Consider the following 17,275-nt stretch of genomic DNA (forward strand, 5'->3'; position numbering starts at 1 on the left):
ATTTCAACAAATAATCATATAGGAGTAATAGAATTATTTAAAAAATGTCTTTAATAGATACAATTATAAATAGGCATAGCAATTTCTTACTCCTTAGTCAAGTGTTTATTTAACTTGATGTTAAAATGGTGAAACACTCGTCATGATGAAAAAAATAATAAAAACCCCTCAACACATTTTTTTTAAAGTTTTAGAAAAAACTACATATTCAGTATCGGCTTCTCGGAAGACTCAAGTTTGTAAAATAAATATCTCCTAGATAACTTCACCAAAGATAAGAGAAATCATAAATTCTAATGGTGTCTTAGAAATGATACATTTTAATAAAAAGAAGAAGTTGGAATGGTTAAAATGATGAAAATTTATAAAATATTTTGTTCAAATTAAATTTAATAATTTTTAAAATAACTAAAGAATTAAAAAAATTATACTCATCAAATGTAAATATTAAATTGAATATTATTATTTTTTTTTTATTTTACAAATTGGTCTCCATATTTTTGAAATAAATTTTAAAATTTTCAAAAAATTACAAATTAATCATTAATAAATTTTAAATTTTACAAATTAAACCTTTAAATTTTTAAAAAATTATAACTTGGTCTTTATTATTCAAAATTTTAAAAATTTTAAAAATGACTTAAATATGTAATAATGAATAATTTTAATACTCAATTCAAATAAAAAATTCAATTAAATTATTTAAAATTTTAAATTAATTTTTAAAAAGTTAATTGCATCAGTCCAAAAATATTCTATTTTTTTTGCTTTAAAGTCTTTATTTTAGATCACCAAACCATAACAAATGAGTCTTTTACTACAATCAAGATCTACGATTGATCTGTTAATAATATCAAAATTTAAATTTGATTTGTAATTTATCACGCGCGTGATGGTTACTTTTTTGAGCTTTTTGCGATGCGTTCTGGTCCATTCTGACTCCTTTTAAAAGGAATTTTCGGCACTTTTACAAGGGTTACGGAAATTGAAGATTGAAGCATGATTTTGAGGGCACAAATGAAGATTTTTAGAGCATTTGAAGTCATTGAAGGTTATCTCTTCAAGGGACTTCTTATGTTATATTTTCCTATCAATTGTGATATTTTTAATTTCACTATGAGTAGCTAAATTCTTCTAGGTTAGGTTGTGTTAGGATGAACTTATTTCTATATTGTTGGATTCTATATTGATAGAGTTAAAGAGGATGGAACCGAGAACAAGGAAGGTGGAATTGAAAAGAAGGAGAGTGAGAATCAAGGTGACGAAGAGGAAAGAGGAGTCACCATTGATCAATTCATAGATAAAAATTCTCCTTGAAAGAGAAAAAAGGAGCAAATTTTGAATGAACCGAACCCACCTTTATCAAATTACATAAAACCACCATATCTCATCATTAAGAAGAAACCGATACATGAGGATGAAACTTGAATGTTTGAAAATTTTAAAGAAGTGTTGAGACAACTTTAGGTAAGTATCTCTTTTCATGAAATTTTAGAGTTAATTCCTAAGTTTGCTAAGTTTATGCAGGCATTGTTGAAAGGTCAAAAGCAGAAGTTGGCTAAAGGACATATCACCATGAAAAAGATAGAGGAGACAGTAGAATCGTCGAAAATTCCACCAAAGATGAAGGATTCAGGGGAGTTTAACATCACTTACACCATTGGTGGGGAAAATATCCCACATGTTTTATGTGATTTAGGATCGAGCATCAATGTCATACCGCTGAGCAAATTTAAGGAATTGGAGATAAGAGAGATCATACCGAGCAACATGACACTCACTTTCGTTGATTCATCTATGACTCGTCCGCTGGGTATTGTACAAGATGTGATAGTTCATATTGATGGTTTGACTTTTCTCGCGGACTTTGTGGTGATTGATGTGAAAAATGATTCAGAAGGGTCAGTGATTCTTGGGTGTCCATTCTTGGAAACCGAGAAGGAAAAAATAGATGTGGAGACATGCGAATTGATTTTGAAATTTAATAAGGAGAAAATGGTGTTTAATGCATATCAATGGACACCATATGTGAAGTATCTTGAGACATGCTATCAATTGAAAGATAAACATAGTGAAATTCATAAGAGAATGAAAAAAAGAGTTTTCACCGGCGTGAGGGTATCCCTTGCGTCTGACGTGTTTTGAGAATAAGACGCTGACGAAAAAGAAGTGTTGGATGGGAGGCAACTCGTCAATTTTTTTATCAGTTTTTGTTTTGCAAAATTTATTTTATTTCTATTCAAGACCATCCCAAGAGGAAATAGCTACTCAAGAATAACATTTCCATAAAGACCCATGTTGTCTTTAATAAAGAAGTTTGTAGTTGTTTTGTTTCTTTCAGATTGCAAGTTTAGCACTTTAGTATTGGACAGATGATCTAAAAGAGACTTGATCATCACAATAGCAACTAGTAACTTGAAGACGAAGGATGAGAAAAGAATTAACGGACATGTACTCAACCTACAGATACCTCATCTAGTAAGGTTTGAGCCAAATATTTTTATTGTTCACTTTTATTTCTTTATGAGTGTATTCTTGCATTATTCTGTTATCTGGTTTGATCTATTTCCAATTAACTTATTTGGTTTGATCAACACACATTGAGGAAATTTTTTGTTTAATAACTTTAAGCCTTTTTAAATCAACATGTAGTAATATGTATATCCATTGCTAACCTCTTTGAGCCTAAGCCTTTCTTTCGGTGACGTAGCCTAAAATTCTTAGCCATATTACTCGAAAGATCTTTTCTTTCCACTTTCTCTTTGGAATTAGGTAGAAGTATAGTTCTTAAATTATTTGAAAAGGATTAAGTTTGGGGTTGCTCTTGGAAGTGAGCAAAATTTTAAGTTTGGGGTTGAGGTACTAGAGAATCTGATCCTAAATTTCAAACAAAAAAAATTATTGTGAAAAGAAGTGGAAAAAAACACTTCTTCAAAAAAAGTGAATGAGAAAAGAAAAGAATGATATTATAAGAAGGATCAAAACTCTCTATTACTATAGAAAATGAACAAAGAGGTATGATAATAGAAGGAGAGCTAGGAACCTAACTCCAAAGGTTTAAACATACTTTCCTCAAGTATCCTACCCTAACATAAGCCAAGTTATAACTTGAAAAGTCCTTTAATATGTGTGTTATGAATTCTAATATGAACTCTACTAGAACATGATCAAACTAAATTTAATTGATTTTGCATGTTGATTAAGAGATCACCTTATCCATTGAGTGAGTTATAATGAGCTGAGAGACAGGTTGAGTACTCATCAATATTGATGATGTTTTTCCGAATTTGCCAGATAGAAGTTGGGAGCTAAAACAATTTTCAGGTAAAAGAAATATTTAATTTGGTGATGTTCGATTGTTATTGTGCGATTTTTTGTCTGTTGAAATATACAATTGCAGGTGAGTTATTTGAGGATAAGCAACGATTCAAGTTTGGGGTTGTAATGACAGTCCGTCATTGCATATATTTAGTCTAATAATCGGAGCAAAATAAGTGAAATTCGAGAAAATATGAAGAAGAATGACTAAAGAATAAGGGGAAAATAGCTAAGTGTGTAAATTGTGGACTTAGTGAAAATTTGAGTGAAAAAGGAGCAAAAGCATGCAGCCACTGGAATAATCGCGTGCACACGATAAGGCATTTAAAGATGAATCGTGCGATGCAAGGTATCATGTGCTCGATGGTCACTTTTCTGGGCTTTTTCTAATGTGTTATGGTCCATTTTGACGCCTTTAAGAGGGGATTTTCTGCACTTTCATAAGGGTTGCTAAAATTGGAGATTGAAGCACGATTTTGAGGGCACAATTGGAGATTTTTGGAGCATTTGAAGCCATTGGATTCCATCTTTTCAAATGACTTATTATGTTATCTTTGTCTATCAATTGTGGTATTTTTTAATTGCACTATGAGTAGCTAAAATTTTGCATTGAAATATGTGCCTTTAAAGACAATAAAAGTTTCGTCTCTATATGACATTCTAGCACAACATTCTTGTTTCAAAGTCTAAAACTATAGTCAAATCAATCCTTGTTATCACTGTCAAACCCTGGGTGATATTCGACACATCTAGAAACCTTAAGGGGATTGAATGGCGAAATCATTTTTATCTTGGAAGGAGGATCAAGAAATTTAAATGCTAGATAGATCTTAGGTTGTCTAATAATTAATTCGAATATGAGGCGGTAACTATGAGGCTTAAGATGTTGGCAAACATGTTGTATATGTACGGCCATATTAAGGCCATGAGGGATTCTCAGTTAGTGATCAAGCAAATTGTTGGGGAATATAAATACTTGCATCCAAACCTCCAATTAAGCTACAAAACGACTAGAACATTACTATGAATGATTGTTGTCGTAATTGTTCCACATGAACTCTATAGGGAGAGCGATGAAACTAATGACTTCATGCGACGTGCTTCCATATATAATGAAACACTACCTGATCTTACACACAAAGAATATCCTACGAAACGATGTAAACAAGTGGTTGATGCATGAATCAAATAACTAGTCAACTATTTAAAGGACTCATCCACTACATCCGACTTTAAGTTGAAATAAATAGTACTTAATTACGTGGTAGTGACAATGAATTATGTAAGAGGGGGCTTAATAATGTTCTTCTTAAGTGTGTGAGAAAGGAAAATCATGTTAACAATACTTGATAGGCTCGCTAAGGACTTTCTAGATCTCATGTGGTTGTTCTATGATTGCTTCCAAGAAGCTAAAGGAGGAAAATATGTCAATTGTATAATCCAATATAAATGTTACTAAACAAATTGTTTTATCTTTTAACCATACCTTAGCCATTCAGATATGGATTATGGATCTTATGGGAAAATACACCTTAATTCATCCTATATGCATATTTTATGATCGCAGTTTCTGACTACTTTAAAAAATGGGTGAAAGATTAACCAATGATAAATATGGAAAAATAAGATTATCAATTTCATAATACATCACATTATATAAAGATTTGATATCCCCAAAACAATTATGATTGATTAAAGAACAATGTTCACAATTTATTAGATTGTTTCCTTCATACAAAAATTTGGTATAAAACATATACATTTTCCCTTTTAATACATGTATTTGTTAAAAAGTATAATATGTGACAATCCCTAAAGATTAAGAGCTATCGTAGATTTTAAAGTATATATTAAGATTAAGAGCTAATTCACGTAGGTAATAATTGATTAAGAGCTAATTCACGTAGGTAATAATTGATTACGTCACATCATCTTACAACTCAAGGTTGGCGATAATGAAGTACTCAGAAATATTTGCTTACTTCTAAAAATAAATTATATGTTAGTCAAAATTAACAAGACAAATGATTAATAGATATGTAAACTTTCATCCGCTAATAATAAGTTATGTGATTATAAACACAATCGAACATGATTCAAATGAATCTTTCTCAAGTCTAATGAGAATTTAGACTCAATCAAAATGCAATATATTTGTAAAAGTTGAGCATTATAGTCATGTTTCATGTGTAATAACACCTTTAATCTAATAGTGTGGAGAATGTGGAACCATGATCTAAAGAAAGTTGAGCATTATATAATAGTCAACAAAATTAATATTTTTAATTTTTATGATTTACTTATTTATAAATTTAATGGTAGTATATCGTCAATATAAAAAATATTACATATATATTCAATTAAAATATTTTAAAATGACAAATCATATAAATAATTTAAAATTTATAGACTGACTTTATAAAATACATAATTGTTATTGATTGACAGTGTAAAAATAATATTACACGGCAGTGAACACTCGTTTGAGGTTTTATATTTAGGGGTGATTCTTCCACAACATTAGTAAGTTAAAACTACTAGTAAAGTATACATGTATTTTAGTATGTTAAAAATTACTCCATTTGTCATATAATGAGTGACTAATTGAGAATTTTATATATATTAACAATATATATATATATATATAATATATATATATATATATATATATATATATATATATATATATATATATATATATATATATAAAAGTACATTTATCATGTATTGAGAATAATAAAAATAATATTTATTAGAGAGTAAAATTATTTTTAAAAAAACATTAAAAATTAAAATAAATTATTTAATTTTGGATACTCTTTTATTCTAAAAGAATCATTCATTATATAGTAAATTATATATGTCATACTTGTGAACACAATAGAGAATTACACAATTGCCTTTTATTTAAAATCAATTAAATATGATTTGACAAATTAAAGAATTTTGAGTAGATGTTAGTGCAATTCCTTTATCCTCAAAACTCAATGGGATGTTTGAAAATGATTTTTCTGTATTTATGATTTTTTTATGACAATGTTTGTTTAAGAAACGCTGATGAGATCATAAAGCACACCAAGTTCCTATAATATAACAAGAGTGAGGGCATGTCAACTAGTTGAAAATTTGTGTATGAGTTTTAAATCAAAAACATCTTCATCAATATTGGTTAGGTTTTGAGTTCTACAATATATTATTTGTGAGACGTTTTATTATTGTTAAATAGGGTTTCTTGTATTTTAACCCTAATTATTTTGTAAAACCTGTCACGAAGCATGCTAATACACTAAGATACAATGATGAATTGGTTGATTTAGATCCAAGCCCCACAGTTATATAATTAAAAATTCAGATTGGTCAATTGGGTTTGCACACAATAGGTATAAAATCAATTTGACTTGTTAGGTTAAAATTAATAATTTTTGTTTAAAAATATTTAATTGAATTATAATTTTTATATAGTTTTAAGTGTATTCCCTCTGTTATACTACTATCTCTTCCTTTAATTTTTGAAAGACAAAATATTTTATTGGAATATTAATTGGCTAATAATTTTAGAAATAGTGAAATTAGTGGGTCATAAGAATGAGCATTAATATTGGGTTAAAAATAAGAGTTTAATTGAAATACACTGACAGTGTAAAGAAATTTTATACCGTCAATTAATCATAGACGTCGAATATTAAAAGAAGTTTGACTTTTATTTTAAAAATCTATAAAGTAATACAAACGGATGATGGTGATGAATCGACGGTGTAAAACTTTTTACACTGACAGTGTATAGTAATTAATCTCTAAAAATAATACACAAGTGAGAGAAATAATACATATTCACCTAAAATCTTAAGATAATAGGTGTGTGGATTCTCGCACTTATAAATGCTCAAGTCTACACATTTATAACCAATATGAGACTTCAACTCACATTTGACTTATTATTCTTAGCACTCTCCCTCAAGTGTGAATCCACAATGCTCCCCCTCAACTGGAAACTTTTTTTATCCACATACACTTTACACTTGTAACGCCGTTGACACCTCTTCCTGAACATTTCGATACACATTTTCCTGAACATTTCAATTTCCACGGGATACATCTTCCTGCATATTTCGATACAAATAAGTCGGTCTCTTTATTCGAAACAAAGACTCATGATACCATTTGTTGGGTCATGAGAAGGAGCATCAACATTGAGCTAAGAGCAACACACACGTGAGAGAGACATCATATATTCACCCAAAATCTTAAGGTGATAGATGTGTGGGTTCTTCCACTTATAAATGCTCAAATCTCTACATTTATAACCAACTCACACTTAACTTATTATTCTTAATAAAAATTAGTTGACATTTATTTATAAAGTGAAGATTTATTTTGTTTTAATTTTACAAGAAGCTACGATTTATTGTAATCTCTAAAAAAATACAAAACTCATTTTGGTTCTTAGAAAAACAAAAGGAATTTTAATTCATCGAAAAAAGAAAACCAAAACAATTTAATTCTAACTTAAATCATTTGAGTTTTTTTATTTTCAAAATCAACTCCCCAAGAACCTCTCTTTTGCAAGGGTTGAGTTTTTTATTTTCAAAATCAACTCCCCTAGAGCAACATCTTTGTGAAATATGCATCACATATTCACCCAAAATCTTAAGGTGATAGGTGAATGAGTTCTCTCACTTATAAATGTTCAAGTCTTCATGTTTCCGACCAATGTGAGATTATTATCCACACTACTCACACTTGATATATTCTCAACACTCTCCCTCAAGTGGAAGTTCTTCTTAGTCACAAACTATTGTACCGCACGAAACGTTTCTTACTCACCACCCCGATGCTGTTCACTTTCAATACAAGTAAGTCGGTCCCTTCTCGAACCAAAGGCTCATTATACCATTGTGAGACTTCTTTTTTATAGCAACACTTTTGTAAGAGACACACCACATATTCACCCAAAATTTTAAGATGATAGGTGAATGGGTTTTCTCACTTATAAATGTTCAAGTCTCCACATTTTCAACTAATATAAAACTATTACTCGCACTACTCATATTTGATACATTCTCAACATAAATGAGAGAAGTCGATTATTTAAATTACAAAAACCAAATCTTTTGTATCCTCTAAAGTGAAGACTTCTGATTAAATAAAGTCAAATAAAAAGACTTATTTATTTATTTATACTTTTCACCTATTATTCAAACGAAAACTTGAACTTCAATTCTCAACTTTACAACCAACACGTTGGCCATTTTTTTTCTTAATCAAATATAAGTATGTTAGACCAAAATAAACGACATGGCGGAATAAATAAAAAGCATGTCCCCATGTGTGTGGGACCCTTTAGATATAATTATTTTTTCGACTAAAAAATAATAGTATTAAATTTGAGTTCACCACAAATGAAAAATAGATACAAAAGTGTGGCATGTTTAATTTTCTTCCAATGCAATGATTGTCTTTTAAATGAACAAATTAAATTATTATACATCCATAAATGTTACTAATAACTAATGTTTTAATGATTAGGCTTTTGTTACATTAGGTTAGGCTCATGAGATGTCTTTCATTCACCTTACTAGTTACTTACTAGTTAGTGACGTTCTATAAATAGAAAAAGATTAGATGATTTTAAAAGTCTATTATTAAGGATTTGTTTGATAAATAATTATTGGTTGATAAGCTAATTAATAGTTTATAGTTTATGATCGATGACTAATGATGAATAATGACTTATAGTTTATAATTTGTAGTAAATGACTCATGATTTATATTTTTGATAAATTAATTGAAGTGTTTGATAAAATTAAAATGATATAAAATATATTTAATATATAATTATTTTATTTAAATTAAAATAAATTATAAAAGATAATAGTGAATTTTAGTTAAAATAATAAGGATAAAAATGAAAAAAAATGATAAATTATAAATTATAAACTAAAATGCTATTTAGAATAGTGTCACAAAAATACACTATAAACTTATAAAATAAACTATAAATTCGTGATGAAAAGATTATTATAAATAAATCTTTTAGTATCATATAAATTTATAAGTTATAAGCTAAAACAAAATATCTTGCTAAATAGAGCCTAGATATATTACACTATATATTATTAAAAGAGGATAATTGAAATACACTATCTGTTAGTGTATAACCATTTTACATTATTATTCAATTAAAATTTATCATTTTAAATATAAATATAAAAATAAAAAAAATAAAAAAATTATAATTAAATCATTTTAATAACTATTCTTTCCTTTTTTTTCTTCTTATGTGTCAAAATGATATTTTCTAATTAAACAACAGTATAATTTGGTTTTATTAGTGGATTCTAACTCATCTCATATTAAAAAGTGTTATAATTCGACAACTTATATAAATATAAATAATATTTATATATCTTTGTTATTAGTAGAATTTTTTATTCAAATATCCTTAATTTAAAAAAAAATCGTAAAATAATCCTGATTTCAAAAAAAATCTCAAACTACCTAACTTTTACCCCACTTTTAATAGGAGGCGCCAGACCAATTGGCGTCAGCTCCTAAAGTTAAAGAGGAGACGCCAATTGGATTGGCTAGGGCACCTGGTGTTGCCAATCCAATTGGCGCCCATGTGTTACTTTTGAGAGGAGGCGTCAATTGGTCTGACACCTCAGTGTAAAGTGTAATTCTTTTTGTTATAAATAGAGGTGTTGTGTGAATCATTTTCCACATCTCATTTCATCATTTTCCAAACATGTTTGGTGTCCGTCGCCGCTATGAAAATGTGATTTATTCGAGAGACAAACCTCAGATGTTGATGCTCTTCTAGAACATCACTAGTTTCGATCAACTAAAGAGGGAGTTGGTTCGTTGGTTAGATGGAAAAATACCAGAAGGGGAAAAATTAGAAGTATTAAGAGACTTGACAATATATTTGCTTGGATGCGAATTAAAACTGATAAGGATGCTAAGGAAATGATGTTTGGACGAGATGACATCAGTTTGATTGTTGTAATCAGTTAGAAATATTTTGTTTTAAGTTTTCTTATGTTGTAGTGATGTTTGTTGTTAACCTTGTTGTAACAAAAAGTGAATGATATATAAAAATAGAAGGTTACAAAAAGATTATGATGTAGATGTTACTCCTTGATTGGGACAGTTGTTCTTATTGTGTCCTGGTTGACGACATATACTACATAGTCTTATCATTTTATCAGTCATATCCATTTTTGTTCTAATACGCGTGTTGTTTGACCGTCCTTTTTTCTTTCTTCGCATCTCGTTGTTGTAACACCCCGATAATAATAAAATAATTATTTAAAATTGAGTTAATAATTTATTTATTAATTTAATTAAATAATTGGGAATTTTATTATTATTATTTTTGGATTATTATTATTATTGGAAAAAAATAAATAAGCTGGAATAATAAAAAGTCCCATTTTTGGTAAAAAGGGTTTTCACGTGAAAAGGAAAAGAGAGAAGCGGCTGAAAGTGGAAAAGGGCAAAAAGGCAGAGCAAGAGAAGAGGAGAAAGCTTGAAGCTAACGGAATTTGCCGGATTGACTCAGGTAAGGGGGTTTATCATCGATTAACGGGTATTATGGGATGATATGTACTGGGTAGTAATAAACTATTGTTTTACCTCTGATTTGATTGATGCATGCTGAAAATGGTAGAATATTGGATGAACGAAATTGGGATTTTAATCGAAGGAATTCGTAGAAATTATATGTAGTGATGTTAGGATTTGTGAAATCGAATAGGGGATGATTCGGGTTAGATGATATGAGTAATATTGTGTGAAATTTGGACTGTGGAAGGGTGAATTGGATAGATCTCGTAGCAGAGAAAGCCATTGCAGATCTGAGAGTTCTGGTTTCTGGTCATACGCGTATGGCACTAGGCAATACGCGTATGAGATGGCTGGTACGCGTATGGCACTAGGCAATACGCGTATGGATGAGGAAGATGATGTTTTGAACGTGTTTTGGTCTCTGTTGGTACGCATATGGGAATGTGATACGCGTAGCATACGCGTATGGGAGTGGGCAATACGCGTATGGAATTGGTCAGGCGTGGGCAATACGCGTATGGGCATAGGCAATACGCGTATGGGCAGAATTGTGATTTTCTGTGCTGTTGTTGTGCAGTTTTTGGGTTGTTTAGGCTGAGTGATGTACTTAGCTGATGTATGATGTAGCAGGGATAATTTCCCGTTGTTTTGAGTAGTACAGGTATTAGTAGAGTGTGCTAATACTGTATTTGATTATGTGGCATGATGTGATATGCTTTTGTGATAAAATGTATTAATGATGTGTGATGATAAGCATGATGCTGTGAATGTATCAGTTATGGATGCATTGTGAATAGGCTGTTTTATGGCTTAGAGTGTGAGCTTATGTCTATTCTTGAATTGTTGCTGTTGTTGTTGCATTGCTAGGTGATTAGCATGCATATTCTAGCCTTTGGGGCTGTAGCTAATTCCCATGGTGAGGAATTAGTGAGTGAATCATTGTGGATTTGTTGTTGATGTTGCATGCTAGATGATTAGTGTGCATAGTCTAGCCTTCGGGGCTGTAGCTAATTCCCATGGTGAGGAATTAGTGAGTGAGTCATTAGATCTCAAATGAGTGGGACTAGTGAGCTTAGTAGCCGTATCTGGATTTGATCGGTGAGCTTGAACTGTATGTTCAAGAATAGTCGGTACCGCATGTGTGGAGTCTCATTGCATAATGAATGTATGGCATATAATATGAATGGATGTATTCCAGTATTATATGTGTATTGTGTGTTGTGTTGTTGATGTTGAGTATGGTTGAGATTATACATATGCTATATGTTACTGTTGAATATGATGTTTGAATGGATATTGCCGTTGCTGAGTGCGTAGTCCGATTAGGGTGAATTGATGTGTTATTTACTTAGCATTACATGTTGTTCTATAATACTTATTACCTTGATTGAGGAACTCACCCTTACAACTATTTTTCAGGTAACGAGCAGTGAGTTGAGTAGAAGCTAGTGCTATGGAGTCTAGTGTCGTCCTTAGTGGGTCATGCTCTGGTAGATGTAACATCGGGAGGGGATGTTTGAATATGTTTTAATTCAGTTGTTGATCAACTTTACATGTAATGTATTACATGCTTTGAATGTCGATGTTTTGTATCCGCTGCGAATTATGCAAAAGAGTCTTATTTTGATTAAATAAATGAGCATGACAGGATATTTTGATAAATGTTGTGAAATGATTGTGTGACACCCTTCGGGGCATAATTACTCTGATTGATATGTTATTATTTTAATTAAATATTTTGGGGTATTTAGAAGGGTGTTACATAAGTGGTATCAGAGCATAGTCGGTCGAGTCGAGTCGTAATTATTCTGTTTCCCTGTACGGTATAGGTGTTGTGTAACCCTATCAGTACTCATTGTTTTAGTTGTTTGGGTTTCAGAATAGAGATGGCTGGAAGAGGTAGAGATGATGCTGCAATTGCTGAGGCTCTGGGTATGCTAGCTGGAGTACTTGGAGGAAATCAGAATGTTATGGGAATGGGAGCTGCTCGTCAACTGAGTGAGTTCCAGAAGAACAATCCTCCAATGTTCAAGGGAGCATACGATCCAGATGGCGCTCAGAAGTGGTTGAAGGAGATAGAGAGAATCTTCCGAGTGACTGAGTGTGCCGATAACCAGAAGGTCAGGTTCGGTACGCATATGCTGTCAGAAGAAGCTGATGATTGGTGGGTTGCTACCCGCACTGAGTTGGAAACTGCTGGGAATGCTGAGATTACTTGGGCAGTGTTCAGAGAGAGATTTCTGAGGAAGTACTTTCCAGAGGATGTCAGAGGGAAGAAAGAAATAGAATTCTTGGAATTGAAGCAGGGTAACCGGTCTGTTACTGAGTATGCTGCTAAGTTCACAGAGCTGTCAAAGTATTATACTCCCTATAGTGAGGCTACTGGGGAATTTTCCAAATGTGTGAAGTTTGAGAACGGGTTGCGTCCCGAGATCAAGCAGGCGATTGGATATCAGCGGATCAGGGTGTTTTCTGATTTGGTTGACTGTTGCAGGATTTTCGAACAGGATTCCAAGGCTAGAGCAGAGAGCTATCAGCAAAGGGTTGATAGGAAAGGTAAGAATCAGATTGATCGTGGGAAACCGTATGCAGCTGGCAAAGGTTTCCAGAGGCAGAGTGGGATGAAGAGGCCTAGTGGGGGAGACTCTAGTGCTCCTGTTAAGTGTTACAGATGTGGTCGGGCTGGACATCGTGTTCATGAGTGTACCAGTGCTGAGATGAAGTGTTTCAAGTGTGGAAAAGGTGGTCATTTGGCTGCAGAGTGTCGGTTGAAGACTGTGACTTGTTTCAACTGTGGAGAAGTGGGTCATATCAGTCCACAGTGTCCTAAGCCGAAGAAAGAGAATCAGTCAGGAGGCAAGGTCTTTGCTTTATCGGGTTCTGAGACTTCTGCAGATGATCGTTTGATCCGAGGTACGTGTTATATTAATGGCTTTCCTCTTGTAGCTATTATTGACACCGGTGCTACTCATTCCTTTATATCTTTGGATTGTGCTGTGAAACTTAAATTAGAGATATCTGAGATGTATGGTAGTATGGTGATTGATACTCCTGCGAAGGGTTCAGTGACTACTACGTCAGTTTGTTTGAATTGTCCTTTGAGTATTTTTGGTAGAGACTTTGGGATAGACCTTGTGTGTCTTCCACTAGTGCAGGTTGATGTTATCTTGGGAATGAACTGGTTGGTGTTTAACCGAGTTTCTATTAACTGTTTTGATAAGACTGTGATTTTTCCTGAGATTGAAGAAGGAAAGAGTTTGTTTCTATCAGCCAGACAGGTGAATGAGGAAGTAGCAGATGGGGCGGAGTTGTTTATGCTGTTAGCGACTCTGGAGGTTAAAGATAAACTGGTGATTGGCGATCTAGCCGTGGTGTGTGATTTTCCTGATGTGTTTCCGGAAGAGGTGAATGAATTGCCGCCAGAGCGTGAAGTTGAGTTCTCGATTGATTTGGTACCTGGTACTAGACCGATATCGATGGCTCCGTACCGTATGTCTGCTGTTGAGTTAACTGAATTGAAGAGTCAGTTGGAAGATTTGTTGGATAAGAAATTTATTCGTCCGAGTGTGTCACCGTGGGGTGCTCCAGTGTTATTGGTTAAGAAGAAAGAGGGTACTATGAGGTTGTGTGTGGACTACAGGCAACTGAATAAAGTGACGATCAAGAATCGGTATCCTTTACCGAGGATTGATGATTTAATGGATCAATTGGTTGGTGCTAGTGTGTTCAGCAAAATAGATTTAAGATCTGGGTATCATCAAATACGTGTGAAAACTGAAGATATTCAGAAGACTGCTTTCAGAACAAGGTATGGACATTATGAGTATTCTGTAATGCCTTTTGGTGTGACTAATGCGCCTGGAGTATTTATGGAGTATATGAATAGGATTTTCCATCCGTACCTAGACAAGTTTGTGGTAGTGTTTATTGATGACATTTTGGTGTATTCGAAATCTGAAGAAGAGCATGCTGAGCATTTGAGAGTGGTTTTGGGAGTTCTACGAGAAAAGAAGTTATTTGCTAAACTGTCTAAGTGTGAATTTTGGTTAGAGGAGGTTAGTTTTCTGGGTCATGTGATTTCAAGAGGTGGTGTTGCGGTCGATCCTTCTAAGATAGAAGCGGTATCTAAGTGGGAAGCTCCGAAGTCAGTTTCTGAGATAAGGAGTTTTCTTGGTTTGGCTGGATATTATAGGAAATTCATCGAGGGATTTTCCAAGTTGGCGTTACCGTTGACAATGTTGACTAGAAAGGGGCAAGCGTTTGTTTGGGATTCAAAATGTGAAGAAGGTTTCCAAGAGTTAAAGAGAAGGTTAACTACTGCTCCTATTCTGATATTACCGAATTCGTCGGAATCATTTGAGGTTTTCTGTGATGCTTCATTGTTGGGCTTGGGTGGTGTGTTGATGCAGAACAAGCAGGTTATAGCTTATGCTTCGAGACAATTGAGGGTTCATGAGAGGAACTATCCGACACACGATTTAGAGTTGGCAGCTGTGGTATTCGTTCTGAAGTTGTGGAGGCATTATTTGTACGGATCAAGATTTGAGGTTTTCAGTGATCATAAAAGTTTAAAGTATTTGTTTGATCAGAAAGAGCTGAATATGAGACAAAGGAGATGGTTAGAATTTCTGAAGGATTATGACTTTGGTTTGAATTACCATCCGGGTAAAGCAAACGTAGTAGCCGATGCATTGAGTCGGAAATCATTGCATATGTCTATGTTAATGGTTAAGGAATTGGATTTGATTGAGCAGTTTAGAGACTTGAGTTTGGTGTGTGATAGTACTCACAATAGTGTCAAATTGGGAATGTTGAAATTAACGAGCGGTATTCTGGATGAGATCAGAGAGGGTCAAAAATCCGATATGCTTTTGGTTGATAAGTTGACTTTAGTGAATCAAGGTCAAGGTGGTGAATTCAGAGTTGATGAGAATGGTATTTTGAAATTTGGTAGTCGGGTGTGTATTCCGGATGTTACTGAGCTTAAGAAGAGTATTCTTGAGGAAGGACATCGTAGTGGCTTGAGTATCCATCCTGGAGCTACGAAGATGTATCATGATTTGAAAAAGTTGTTTTGGTGGCCGGGAATGAAAAAGGAAATTGCAAGTTTTGTTTATTCCTGTTTGATTTGTCAGAAGTCAAAGATTGAGCATCAGAAGCCGTCTGGGCTAATGCAACCGTTGGCTATTCCAGAGTGGAAGTGGGATAGCATCAGTATGGATTTTGTTTCTGGTTTGCCGAAGACAAATAAGAATTTTGAAGCCATTTGGGTGATTGTTGACAGGTTGACAAAATCGGCTCATTTCATTCCGATCAGAATGGATTATCCGTTAGAAAGATTAGCCGAGTTGTATATTGAGAAGATTGTAAGTTTACATGGTATTCCGTCCAGTATTGTTTCGGACAGAGATCCTAGATTTACATCGAAGTTCTGGGAAGGTTTGCAGAAGGCTTTGGGAACTAAGCTGAGATTGAGTTCTGCATATCATCCGCAGACTGATGGTCAGACTGAGAGGACGATTCAGTCACTAGAGGATCTTTTGAGAGCTTGCGTTTTAGAAAAGGGAGGTGCTTGGGATTGTTACTTACCTTTGATTGAGTTTACCTACAACAATAGTTTTCATTCGAGCATTGGTATGGCACCGTTTGAAGCTTTGTATGGTAGGAGATGTCGGACACCTTTATGTTGGTATGAGTCCGGTGAGAGTGTTGTGGTTGGACCGGAGATTGTTCAACAGACTACGGAAAAGATTAAGATGATTCAGGAGAAGATGAGAATTGCTCAGAGTCGTCAGAAGAGTTATCATGATAAGAGGAGGAAGTCACTTGAGTTTCAAGAGGGAGATCATGTGTTTCTTCGTGTTACTCCGATAACTGGTGTTGGTCGAGCTTTGAAGTCAAGGAAGTTGACACCTCGATTTATTGGTCCTTATCAGATTTTGGGGAGGATAGGAGAGGTAGCCTATCGTATCGCTTTACCGCCGTCGCTTGCGAATTTGCATGAGGTTTTTCATGTGTCTCAGTTGAGGAGGTACATTCATGATCCGTCGCATGTAGTCCAAATAGATGATGTACAGGTGAGAGATAACCTGACTGTGGAAACATCACCTATGAGGATCGAGGATCGAGAATTGAAGCAGTTGCGGGGTAAAGAGATTGCCTTGGTGAAGGTAGCTTGGGGAGGACCAGCAGGTGGCAACGTGACTTGGGAACTGGAGAGTAAGATGAAGGAGTCTTACCCAGAGTTGTTCGCTTGAGGTATGTTTTCGAGGACGAAAACTCTTTTAGTGGGGGAGAGTTGTAACACCCCGATAATAATAAAATAATTATTTAAAATTGAGTTAATAATTTATTTATTAATTTAATTAAATAATTGGGAATTTTATTATTA

This window comes from Lathyrus oleraceus, chromosome 6 (assembly GCF_024323335.1).
Source record: "Lathyrus oleraceus cultivar Zhongwan6 chromosome 6, CAAS_Psat_ZW6_1.0, whole genome shotgun sequence".
NCBI classification, from domain to species: Eukaryota; Viridiplantae; Streptophyta; class Magnoliopsida; order Fabales; family Fabaceae; genus Lathyrus; species Lathyrus oleraceus.